The 12240-nt window shown below is 56.0% G+C and overlaps 1 protein-coding gene across 3 annotated transcripts in view; it reads left to right on the top strand.

The window, feature by feature from the left end:
- The window catches only part of PACSIN1 (protein kinase C and casein kinase substrate in neurons 1), a 65055-nt gene that overhangs the window by 37082 nt on the left and 15733 nt on the right, over nt 1-12240 (top strand). Inside the window, exon 1 of one of the 3 annotated variants that reach the window (XM_067753272.1) lies at nt 1579-1600. The exons of 1 other annotated variant lie outside the window; for it this stretch is intronic. The gene's annotated coding sequence lies outside the window, so the exon portion shown is untranslated. Of the gene's footprint in view, nt 1-1578; nt 1601-1686; nt 1881-12240 lie in introns of those variants that run through there. One more of the 3 variants, XM_067753271.1, reaches the window with a different exon arrangement.

Below are 12240 nucleotides of genomic sequence, written 5' to 3'. Positions count from 1 at the left end.
CACTGATATTAGGATGCTTCATACAATTTAGAGCATGTCTTGGTTTAACTGGCAGCAGTCTTATGATTGAGATGGGTCTTAGATGGGATGAACTATGGAAGAGGCTGTCATTATTAACAGGCACTTTTTGGCTTAATTTTTGGTGGGCTTCTGGTTCTTTCTGATTGTGTGTGCCCTCTCTAGGCTGTGTGGGGTCCCTGAGAATCACCCTAGGGCACAGGGGCTGCAGTGATCCTGCCTGAGGTCTTTCTGAGGCAGTGCTGGGCTGGGGTCAGCACATCCTGTGGGGAACACTGTGTGCCCCGGGCCCCTTTCTCCACTCGATCTACAGACCCTGCTCTGGCCCCCACTGCATGCTATCCCTCCTGGGGAGGAGCGGGTGGCAGGGCTCTCTGAGCCTGGAACTCCCTCTGGGGAGGAGGGTCCCATTTTACTCAATCCTGTCATAATTCCAAGTACCAGGACTGGACAGCAGCTAGGAGGGTGGGGGGAATATCTGTGAGCCTCCTAGGCTGAGGGGGCTCTAGGTAGGATCTAGTCTGGACCAGGCAGAGGACTTTCAGAATGAGGGAGAGGGAGTGGGGGAGGGTGAACCCCGTCTCCTCCCAACCCCAGTCCCTCCAGCAGCCAAGCTAAGACGCGGTGGGCAGATTAGTATCTAGAAGAGCAGACAGATCCTCTCCTGGTTGGGACACTTACTGGTGTCACCGATCCGTCCCATAAGGCTAGGGTTGGGGGCTTGCGTGTATAGCTGTGATTTTATGTAGGACGGGTTTGTGTGATACGTGTTCTGGATCCGTGTAGATGTGTGTACACTGATATTAGTGTTAGAGTCATGTGTAAGTATGTGTGTTACCTGTGCGTGTATAGGTAGATCCACAGATTTGTGGAAATGCACGTGTGCAAATACACGTAATGCGTGTTTGTATATGTGTGTCGTTGGGGTGCACATGTGCATGGACACATGTTGTTGCTAATGAGTCATACGTGTGGGGTACAAGCCTAGATGTTTGCTCTAAGGGGTGTGTGACAGCTGTGGCCTGTGGGAGCAGCACCAGAATTCAGATCACAAAGCCTTGCTGCCAATAGCAAGCCCAGGAGCCTTGGATGCCCAGACGAGTTGTTTCACTACCGCCGGCCTCAGTTTCCAATCTGTAAAATGGGTATGGAATCTCATGGAATGAGATTGTAGACAAGCATCTCACACTCGGCCTGACACAGAAAAATCTCAGAATAAAAGTTTGGAATTGAGGAATGACTGAATGAGAATAAATGATTAAGCAAGTAGAAATGTTTGACAGAGAGGCATGCGGTAAGATTTTAAGGACCTGAGGGAAGCGTGTGGAAAGGTGCAGCTTACAGTGCCTTGAAGGGATGCTGGGGGAGCAGGGTCTCAGGCAGAAAGAGAAGACGGGGCTGGAGCAGGGACCCCCCCCCCATCCCGTGGGGCGTGGTTGCAAGAGCCTGGGAAGGTGAAGTGTGCGCGTGCCCAACAGCCCGGGGATGCAGGAGCCGCAACGTAGGCGGGCGTCCCCGGGTGTACGCGGGAAGGAGGCTGGCTGAGCGAGCATTGCCCGGTTGCCATAGAAACGAGAAGGAGGTGGGTGGCGGGAGAAGGAGGCGGGTCGGGAGGCGGGAGGGGGAGGAGGCGGCCGTGGGGGCGGGGAGCTGGCTTCTGCAGTTCGGGCGCTGCTGCCTTCCCGAGCAGCAAGCGGTGGAGGGAACCCAAGAGGACAGAGCTCCCAGCCCGGGCGCCAGGCCCCCTCCCTGCCCGCCACCACGGAGAAGGAGGAGGACAGCCGGCCCCTCCGGCCCTGGCCTGGCCCAGTGGGGACAGTGCACTCCTACGTGCCCCTGGCTAGGTGCCCAGACGGGCCCAGGTAGGCATTCCGGCGGGGACAGCCAGAAGAGGCTGCACGGAGAGTGGGGCCCCAGGGCTGCCGTGCCCTCCTACCGGCAGTACCTGGTGGCAAGCACCGGGGTCGAAGGGGCCAGGGCCAGTAGAACTGGTGGGGAGCAGCCTGCATCCTGAGAGGCCCTCTTCAGAACCTGGGTCCTCTCCATCAGGAGGACTGTGCCCCTGCTACCTCTCCTCCTCTGCACTTCTGTCCCTCTCCACCGCTGCCACAGGTCCCGACTGGAGAAATGCCTCTTCCCAGGCAGAGCAGGCCAAGGGGGCTGGAACTCCCAGGAACCCAAAGTGCTTGCTCCCCAGTCTGAGGCTGGGGGGGGTGTGGGTGAGGATACCCCCCGCCCCTGCTCAGGGCACTGCTGGGCCCTGGCCATTTGGAACCAGCAGACCCCCGCCTCCACTATCAGCAGCCTCCCTGCTGGCCCCGTTGCTCTCAGGCCCTGGGCTTAGAGCCCCAGTCAGGAGAGAGGCATCTCTCTTCTCCCCCAAGCTGAGGCCCTTACCCCTCCTTGTTCCCCTGCAGACCCAGTTCCCCCAGGACCCCTGTCCCACCGCCCCAGCAAGCCCAGGGGCTCCATGCTGGGGTATAGGAGAGCGGGCCCTGATTGGGTGGGGGGTGCCTGTGGCCCTCCCTCCCCCTCTCTCTGTGCCTCTGCTGCATTGCTTCTGGGGATGACTCCACTGCTGCTGGGGGAGCTCGGGGCACTGCAGAGGAGCTGCTGCCTGCTGCCCAGGAAGGGGTGGGGCCGGGCCTGGGGAGGAGCTGGGCCGCACTGCCTGGCTCTGGGCACGGAGGGGGCAGGAGGGCCTGCAGCAGCGCAGTGGGTGGAGTGCACCTGGTCCTGGCGGGCCCTGGGCCACAGCTAAAGGGCCTCGGCCAGCGTGGGGAGGAGATCCCAGCCTGAGGGGGCAGGGGTTGGTGTGTGCAATCTCAGGCGTGCCTAGGGTGCCTGGGCCTTGGAGGGTCTGCCCCCTTCTCCTGCCTGCCTTCCATCCCCAGCACCCCCTGAGAGCTTGGCTGGGTCCTGGCACCACGCTGTGGAGCTTCCCCTTCCTGGGCACTTGGGGACAGGGCCCAGTGTGATGGGGCCGGGGAATACGTGCTGAGAGGCTGACGTGGCTCCATTCATTTCTGCAAACCTTAGTTGCACCTGCTGAGTATAGGCACAAGGGCCTCCCACTTCAGGGTTAAGGGCCCAGCAGGTGAGAGGGAGGGTCTCAGATGGCAGGAGCTTGGGTGAGGGCTGCAGATCTGCCCAGAAGCTGTCAGTCCAGTAACCCGTGTGCACCGTTACCATCTGCCCCCTGCTTCTCTGAGCCCCGGCACAGGTCAGGGCCTGGGGCTGGCACTGGCGTCTATCCTGCTTCACCTCCTACAGCTGGGCCAGCCTCCATCCCGGCCACAACAAGGGCCCGTGAGGCCTGGAGGTCAAGAGCTGGAAGGATCTGTCCCTTCCCCAGGCCCTTCAGGCCTGGCCCTAACCACCGCCCCCCCACTCCTGTTTGGCCTTCTCTAGGCCACATTCCCCTTCTCTTCAATTTTTTTCTGTCCCATGTCCCCCTGGGGTCTGTCTTTGCTTGCTCTGTCTCTCTCCTACCCTTTTTGCCCCCAGGCTCTGGGGCAGTTAGCCAGCAGAATGGCCTCCTGGGGCCCATTTCCCAGCCCCACCCATCACCCCCAGTGGGCTCACAGCCCAGAGCACATGCCCCCCACCTCCAGCAGCCTTCCCAGCATCAGAGGGAGCTGAAGGGAAGCCCCAGGATCACTCAGAGGCCGGGACCCCAGGACTAGAGGAACAATTTGGCCCAGGGGGGCCCCTCCCCACGTGCCCCCAGTGCAGGAGCTCTGGGGAGAAGAAGGAACATTTCCACTTGGCTCTCAGGGCGCCAAAACTGAGCTCCCATCTCCCTTAAATTGTTCCTCCCGCGGTGCTCTCCAGCTCAGGAAACAGCACCCCACCTGCCGGCTGCTCAGGCCCAAACCCTGATGCCACGCTTGACTCCTCCTCCCTCTCGCACTCACAGCCAAACCATCAGCAAATTCTGTTGGCCCCACGTCAGAGTACTTCCCACCCCACCCGCCCCTCACTGCTTCTGGCATTACTACCTTGGTCTGAGCCCCCATCTTCCCTGATGGGAGGGCTACAGCCACCTGCCAGCAGGTGCCCTGTACTTCTTGCCCCCTGTAGTCCCCTATTCCTATGCCCCCAGCAGCCAGGGATCCTTTAAGACCTAAGCCAGGGACTTTACTGGTGGTCCAGTGGCTAAGACGCCACGCTGCCAAGGCAGAGGGCCTGGGTTCGATCCCTGATCCCACGTGCCGCAACTAAAAGATCCTGCGTGCCGCAACTAAAAGATCCCACACACGGCAACTAAGACCTGGTGCAGCCAGATAAATAAATGAATAAATATTAAAAACAACAACAAAAACTCTAAGCCAGATCACATCCCACCTCTTCTCACGCCCTGCAGTAGCTCCCATCTCACTCGATGGGGGAAAAGTCACAGGCCTCGCTCTGACCTACAAGGCATCACGTGTCTGCATTCTCTCCCCGCCTTCCCCACCAACCTCTCTGACCTCAGCCTTCCCCTCTCCTCACTCCCTCTGTTTCAGCCACATGGCCCCCTTGTTCCTCAACCGTGGCAGCCATGCTTGTGCCTCAGGGCCTTTGCACTGGCTGTTCCCTCAGCCTGGATGCTCTTCCCCCAGATATCTGCATGGTGCCCTCCCTCACCTCCTTCAGGTCTTTGCTCAAATGCCACTTTCTGAGAACGGCCTTCTCTGACCAGCCTGTGTAAAACAGCATCGCTCCTAAGTCCCCACCATCCCTCCCAGACCCCTTCACTGCCTTATTCTTCTCCAGAGCTTTTGTCACCTTCTACCACACTTGATCATTTACGTTTTCATCTGGTTTCTTGTCTGTCTAGCCCTCTAGAATGTCAGCTCCATGAGGCAGGCAGGTTTCTGGTTTGCTCATGCTGTAGCCCAGAGCTGCACTATGAGGATCAGGGCTGCAATTAAAGCCAGGAGTCTCTGCCTCAATGGCTGGCCCCCTGCATCCGTGCTGTAATGGTTTCAGCCCTCACAGGGGAAGGGATGCAATGCCCCCCTGGCTGGGCAGTTGCCCCAGGGCATCGAGTTGGACAGGATGTCCTGCATGGACTGGGTGCACACTTCTTGCCTTTTTCTGACCCAGCCATGGCCAGGACAGCTCTACCCGGCCAGGAAGGGGAGAAGAGTGGGCTGCATGCATCCCACCCCCAGTGCTGCTCAAGACGGAAGGCCCCTTCTTCCTGGTCAGAGTTCTGTGCCTCGGGAAAGCCTGCTGTGCACCCACCAGGAGCATCATCCACAGGGCGGGCAGACCTGGTTCCTGCCCTCCAGGAGACCACAGGTGCAGAGGGCTCAGGACAGGACACACCCTGTGAGGACAGAGGGCCCATGTGTGGGATGACTGGTCTCGAGGAGACACGTCCAGAGCAGGGAGGATGGGGGCCTGTCTTCCCACCAGCTCCCACTCCTGCCTCCCCATCTGTGGAGGCTGAGACAAGGCTACGATTAGAGTGGTTCATTGGGAGGTGGTCCCTGGAAACACAGAGAGTGTGGAGATGAGGCATGAAGGGAGCTTGAGTGAGCCAGTTCCCACTGTGGGCAGCTGGGGCTCGATCCCACTGGGCACCTCTGAGAGTCAGTGTAGCCAGGAAGGTGGGGAGCTGGGGTGTGTGTACACCTGTTCCACCGGTCATTACTTGAGACTGCCCCTGACCACCCTCTTCCCTGCCTGGTTTTTTCAACTGTTGTTAATGTTAATCACCTAATGTGGTGATGTTTATCCACTGCTTGGCTTCCTGTCTGCACTGGGGTGTAGGCTCCATGGGGGGAAGGCCTGTTCTCCTTCCCTGCTGAGCCTGCAGCACCTAGAATGGTCCTAGAGGCTCCCTAGAGACGGGTGGGCCTAATGAGACGTGGCCTCATCCGCGGCCTGGGAGCAGGGGAGCGCGGGGGCTGCCTTTGGGGGTGATTTTCTGGAGGAGTGAGAGGGCCTGGGGCCTGATGGGGCTGGAGGGAGAGGGGTTAGGATAGGGGTGGTGAGGGGTGAAGGTTGGAGTCGGGGGAGTGGCCGGGAGGAGGGGAGGGGAGGGGAGGGGAGGCCAGCTAGGGGCGGCTGGGGTGCAGTGCCTTCAACCCTTTCCCGCAGGGACGAACCCCGCGGCCCACCCGTTCCCTCAACTCTGCGTCCCTCTGGGGCCCTCCAGCCTCAAGTGAGACCCAGGCTCTGCCTCCCTCAGTCTCCCCTTTTGCCTCCATCCTCTTCCCGCCTCCCCACCTTGGGGTTTATCGTTTCTGAAGGCAGGGTGCTTTGGGGGCTGCCCTGGGGACCTACCTCACAGGAGATGGAGGTTGTGGAGCCTGGTTTTTAGACCCGAAGAGAAGGCAAGAGAAAGCCAGGCCTGGGATCTTCTCTTCACAGGGGACCTGGAGACCTGGGGTTCCAGACGAGACCCAGCCGTCATGGAAGGTGGTCTTAGCTCAGGCTGCTGTAACAAAACACCAGTCTCGGCAGCTTAAACAGCAGACGCTTATTTCTCACAGTCTGGAGGCTGGAAGTCCAATATCAAGATGCCAGCCTATCAGGGCCCTGGTGAGACCTCTCTTCCGGGCTTGTAGATGCAGCCTTCCCGCTGTGTCCCCACACGGCCTTCCCTCTGCTTGAGCCCGGGGAGAGGGGGCGAGCTCTTCCTCTTCTTATAAGGACGCCAATCCTATTGGATTAGGACCTCACCCTTATGAACTCATTTAACCATAATTACCTCCTAAAAGCCCTATCTCCAAATACAGTCACTTTGCGGAGGTAGAGTATCAAAATATAAATTGGAGGGGAACACAAGTCAGTCCTTAGCAAAGGTCTATGGGGGTGTTAGTCCAAAGAGGGGAGAAGGAGACATGAGGTCATCCAGAGAGATCATCCAGACAGTCTCCTGTTTTGAAAGCTCTGCAGCTGTGGCAAGAGCGGGTAATAATACCCACAGTAATAATAACAGTTAACGTGGTGCTTCCCGTGGCTACTCATTTCACCCTCACGCCAACCCCATGGGGTTGGTGGTATCGTCACCTCCATTTTGCAGATGAGGAAACTGAGGCTCAGAGAGTTTAAGCAATTTGCCAAAGTCACACAGCCAGTAAAGTGGCAGAGCCGGGATTTGAACCCAGTCGCTCTGTCTGGCCCCAAGGCAGGGCCCTTAACTAATTTGCTCGTAGTGCTGATCTGGTGGGAGGTGCTGTGCATGTCGGGAGAGCAGGCTGCATCCTGAAGCCAGCAGGACGTGGTTGACAGCGGGGTGTGATGAGGAACCGCACCCGGGTGTGGGGCTGAGGTAGGCTTCTGGCAGGGGACTGAGCTGGCCCTTGAAGGGAAGCAGGGTTGTTCTGGGGAGAGGTGATCCATGGGAGGGAGGATAGCATGCGCCCCAGGCAGGAGAGAAGGCGTGAGCAAAGGAGCAGAGCCCGGAATGAGCTTGGGGTGTGTGTCACAGGGAGAGGTGGAAGGACAGCGTATTCCAGCTGACCTGGATCCTTCTCGCTGCATCTGAAGCCCCAGCAGAGGCTGGTAAGGGTCCCTGGGTGTCCCCACGTCAGGCACAGTGAGCCCGTCCATCTCTGGGTGAGGTGAGGGGCAGGGGAGCTGCTGGGAATATTTGTGAGATCTGAGACCCACCCTGGGTGAGGGGGAGGCAGCTCTGGCTTCTCATGGCTCTGCCGAGGTTTGAGCTGAGCCAGTCCCTTAGGCCAGGAGGGCTGGGGTGACACCCATGGAGTATGGGCTCTGGGACGGAGGGGCAGGGGAAGGACTCACCCTTGGGTCTGGGTCTGACTCTGCCTCCTCCCTGCTGTGTGACCTTGGACATGTTATTTAACCTCTCTGAGTCTCAGAGAAGGCAGGGAAGTCATCACTCATCTCAATGGGTTGTTATGAGAATTAGAAATAAAGTGCATCAAGAGGTTGGCACATAGTAGGTATTCAAAAATGGTTGTGGTTAATATGAAGAGAGAGTGAAGAGAGGGTGACGTGACAGCCCGATTGCTACCTATTCTGTCTGTGCTGCGGGATCCCTAGGGATGGAGGGCAGCATCCTGAGGGCAGAATCATCACGGGGGATCAAGGAGGAAGAGACCCTGGAACTGGACCCTGAGGGTTGACCAAGAGGAGAGGAGGGGCTCGGAAGCAGAGGACAGGAGGGATCTGGGACCCGCTCCTCTGGGATTCGGCTCTTGGTTGTGTCACCATCGTTATCAACATGGATTGAACACCGACTGTGTGCAGGTGACTATGTTTGGCTCTAGGGTACAGAGTTCAGTGTTTCTGCTATTTAATGAAGGAATGTTCCAGAAGGTCCTTAGCATTTATTCATCATTCTGCAAATAAGGATCATGCACTTACTGCGTGCCAGGCACTGCTCAGGATCTGCTGATGGGTTGGGTGTGGGGTGCGAGAAGAGAGAGGAGCTGGGTGACTCCAAGGCCTGGGGTTGTTAGTGGCTAGTGCCTAGGAATCTACACGGTGCCGTCCACACCCTCCTGCCCTCCCTGGGCTCGTGCTTTTAATTCCTCTATCCCTTCTCCAAGCCAGGGGTCAAGGGAACATGACCAAGGCCTCTGCCCCCCAAGGTCTTTTAGAGGCAGCTGGCAGTGGGCCTGGGGCCTGAGGGGGAACACCTTTCACCTTCAGGCTCTTTTCTCCTTAAAGGCAAGTTCAAGGCCTGCATTAAAACTTCACATTTCCATAGTGGTCTGTGTTTTTCAAAAAGAACTTACCACCCTTTTATCATTTGCTCTTTGAAGACTCAAGTATTGTTTTCTCATCATACGAGTTAGAAAACTGAGACTCCCGTGACGCAACCCGGCCGAGATCTCACTGGTAAAAGAGGTCAAGCTGGGGCCAGAGCCCAATACCACCCGTGCCACATGTGTGCCAAGGGCTACAGCATCCTTGGGGGTGAGAAAGGCCCGGCACCTTCCCTGGCTCCACAGACAGAGAGGGCCCATCCTGAAATGGGACTCTCACCCCTATTCCAGCAACAGAGGTGACACATCAGAAGTGAGAGCTGATAGGCTCTTTCAGTCGGGTCTCAGCCTCTGGGCGCTCATCTACAATGTGGGGGTGAGAACGGCCCCCGCCTTACAGGGCTGCAGTGGGGATTAGAGGCACTGAGACGTGCCGACAGGCCCTGGCACCAAGTCCGTGCTCCATAAATGCCAGCTGTTATTATTAACGATACAGGGCTTCCAGGGCCACAGTAGCTTTACAACCACGATGAGAAAAGTCAGATAGGCGTTGTGCCCGTCTGATGGGCTGAGGACAGCTGAGAGCGGATGGGGCTTGTCCACCGGGAGCAGCAGATTCCGGCCACACCAGCTTCCTGACCTGAGAGATGCCGCACTCTCAGTGATGGCAGCCCTTGACCGCCATTCAGGAAGGACCCGGCATTTGCCGGAGTTAAGCTCCTGGGTGCCGGTGTGCGGCCGATTTGGAGGAGGCAGGGGCGGGGCGGGGTGGCATGTCTGGCCACGGGGTGATGGGGTGCTCCCATGCCCCCTCCCACGTCCCTTCCCTGACGCTGCCTGCCTGGCTTCCTGGGCCACCTCTGTGTGGGTCTTTCCCAGGGTGTGGGCTGGACCCTCACCGCCGGCTCATCTAATCCTTAAGTCTGGTTGCATCACCCACATTTCACAGCAAGGCCATGTGAGTCACCCAGCATCACACAGCAGTTTGGTGGCGGAGCAGGGACCCCAAGGGTAGAGCTATTTCTACTAGACGTGCTACCTCGCCGGGAGGCTGGGAAACCCTGCCTACACCCAGGGTGGGGCCGCAGCCAGTCCCACCCTCCCTGGATCTGGACAAGGTGGAGAGTGGCCTCTGCCTTCTTGCATTCCCTCCTAGCCTGACTTGCCAGATCTGCACTGCTCTGTCCCCTCCCTCCACGGCTCAAGTGCACCCTCGGTCCTGGCTCCCAGCTCCCTCAGCTCTTCTCCAGCACTGGCTGGAGGCTTTTTAAAAAATATACAATTTATGCAAGGCAAAATCTAAAGGACACAAAAGGACCCGTGGCGAAAAATCCCTCCCTGTTCCCGTTCCCCAGCCACCTAGTTCCCTGAAGGCAGCTACCATTACTCAGCTTTCCAAAAATATTCTCTGCTCCTATGTTTCCCCCCATAAAAACGGAAGATCCAGCCACACTGTGCTGAACCTGGCTCGTCCTGCTTTAGTGACAGGGCTTGGAGGGTTCCTTCCATTCAAGACCGGAGCATTGTGTTGCAGGCCTGCATGGTAAATTACTTAACTGGTCCCCTGCGGCCGCGCATTTGGGTTGTTTCCAGCCTTTGGTTTTTACAAGCAGTGCTGCAGTAGATAAAATTGGGTGGCATTACCTTCCAGGTAAATTCCTAGGGGTGGTGCTGCTGGGTGAAGGGTGTGTGCCTCTAAGGGTGGGAGAGAGCACCAAGTTGCCCTCCGTCAAGGTTGTGTGGAGTCACTTCCCCACTACCAGGGGTGGGTTCAACCGTGTCGTCGTTGCTCCCATAACCAAATGTCCCTACACCCCCCCCCCGCCCCCATCGCCAGCTGCTAACAGCTGTACGTGCTGGAGATCCCAAAGAGCAGAGCTCTGTGACTCCAAGGGTTCTAGATGGTCTCTGGCCCCAGGGATACTTAAGTCTTTCATTAAATATCCCTGCCCTTTACTTCTTCAAACCTAAATTCAAAATGTTCTTTATGAAGCAAGTACTGCTTTTTAAGTGAAAAGTGCCAAATGAAGAAGAAAAAAAATTGAGGCTCATTTCTTTGTCCCTTGATGAATTCAGCTGCCTTCCTGCCCACCTACCACCACTGTGCGTGAGTGTGGGAAGGTGTGTCTGAGGCTTTGCTAAGGCAAAAGGAACAAAATATATTTAGTGCCTGAGAGGAGCAAGGAGCAAAAGAGCACCAGCCTCTGAACAGATGGGGAAGCTGAGGCCCGAGAAGGGGAGGGACACCCTTGACCAAGTATCCTTAGGTGTTGGTGCCACATGTCTGCCCAGAGCCTGAGGGCCAGCCTGGATCCCCTGGTTGGGCTGAATCTTGCAGAGACTAGCCCTCGCCCAGCATCCTCACTGGTCAGGGTTCACAGTGTCCAAGGCTGCGGTGCAGAAGTAGTGAGCTGTCCCCTGCTCAAGGCTCACAGCTCCTAGTAGTGTTGTTACTGAAAGTAGAGTCCAGCTACTCGCCACTCTAAAGCCAATTAAAAGGCAAGGTTGGTGGAAAGGAAAGTTTGCTTTATTTCAGAGGCCGGCAACCTGTGGGGGGAGGGTGGATTCCTGTTCAAATGCCAACCCCCCGCCCCCAATGACAATCAGTAGGCAAGAACTTTTATAGACAGACGGAAGGGGCTACATGCAGAAACAGCATTCACTTCTGACAGTCATCTTGAAATTGGTCATGCAGTGGTTTAATCAGCATCATCTTGTTTTTTTTTTTTAATTTTCTATTGATGTATAGTTGATTTACAGTGTTGTGCTAGTTTCAGGTGTACAGCAAAGTCATTCAGTTATACATATAGTATATTTGTTCTTTTTCCAATTTTTTACCCATATAGGTTATTACAGAATATTGAGTAGAGTTCCCTGTGCTGTAGGTCCTTGTTGGTTATCTATTTTATATATAGTAGTGTGTGTATGTTAATCGTAAACTCCTAATTTATCCTCCCCCCGCCCACCACCATGTTTCCCCTTTGGTAACCATAAGTTTGTTTTAGAAATCTGTGAGTCTGTTTCAGTTTTATAAATAAGTTCATTTGTATCATTTAAAAAAATTAGATTCCACATATGAGTGATATCATATGATGTTTGTCTTTCTCTGTCTGACTTAACTTCACTTAGTATGATAATCTCTAGGTCCATCCATATTGCTGCAAATGGCATTATTTCGTTCTTTTTCGTGGCTGAGTAATATTCTACTCTATATATGTACTACATTTTCTTTATCCTTTCCTCTGTGGATGGACATTTAGGTTGCTTCCATGTCTTGGCTATTGTAGATAGTGCTGCAATGAATATTGGGGTGCATGTGTCTTTTTATATATATACTTACTTTATTTATTTTTGGCAGCATTGGGTCTTTGTTGCTGTGCATGGGCTTTCTCTAATTGTGGTGAGCAGGGGCCACTCCTCGTTGCGGTGCGCAGGCTTCTCATTGCAGTGGCCTCTCTTGTTGTGGAGCACGGGCTCCAGGTGCACAGGCTTCAGTAGTCGTGGCACATGGGCTCAGCAATTGTGGCTCGCCGGCTCCAGAGTG

The sequence above is a fragment of the Pseudorca crassidens genome, chromosome 10 (assembly GCF_039906515.1).
Source record: "Pseudorca crassidens isolate mPseCra1 chromosome 10, mPseCra1.hap1, whole genome shotgun sequence".
In the NCBI taxonomy this organism is placed as follows: Eukaryota; Metazoa; Chordata; class Mammalia; order Artiodactyla; family Delphinidae; genus Pseudorca; species Pseudorca crassidens.
This window is presented reverse-complemented; position numbering and strand designations above follow the sequence as displayed.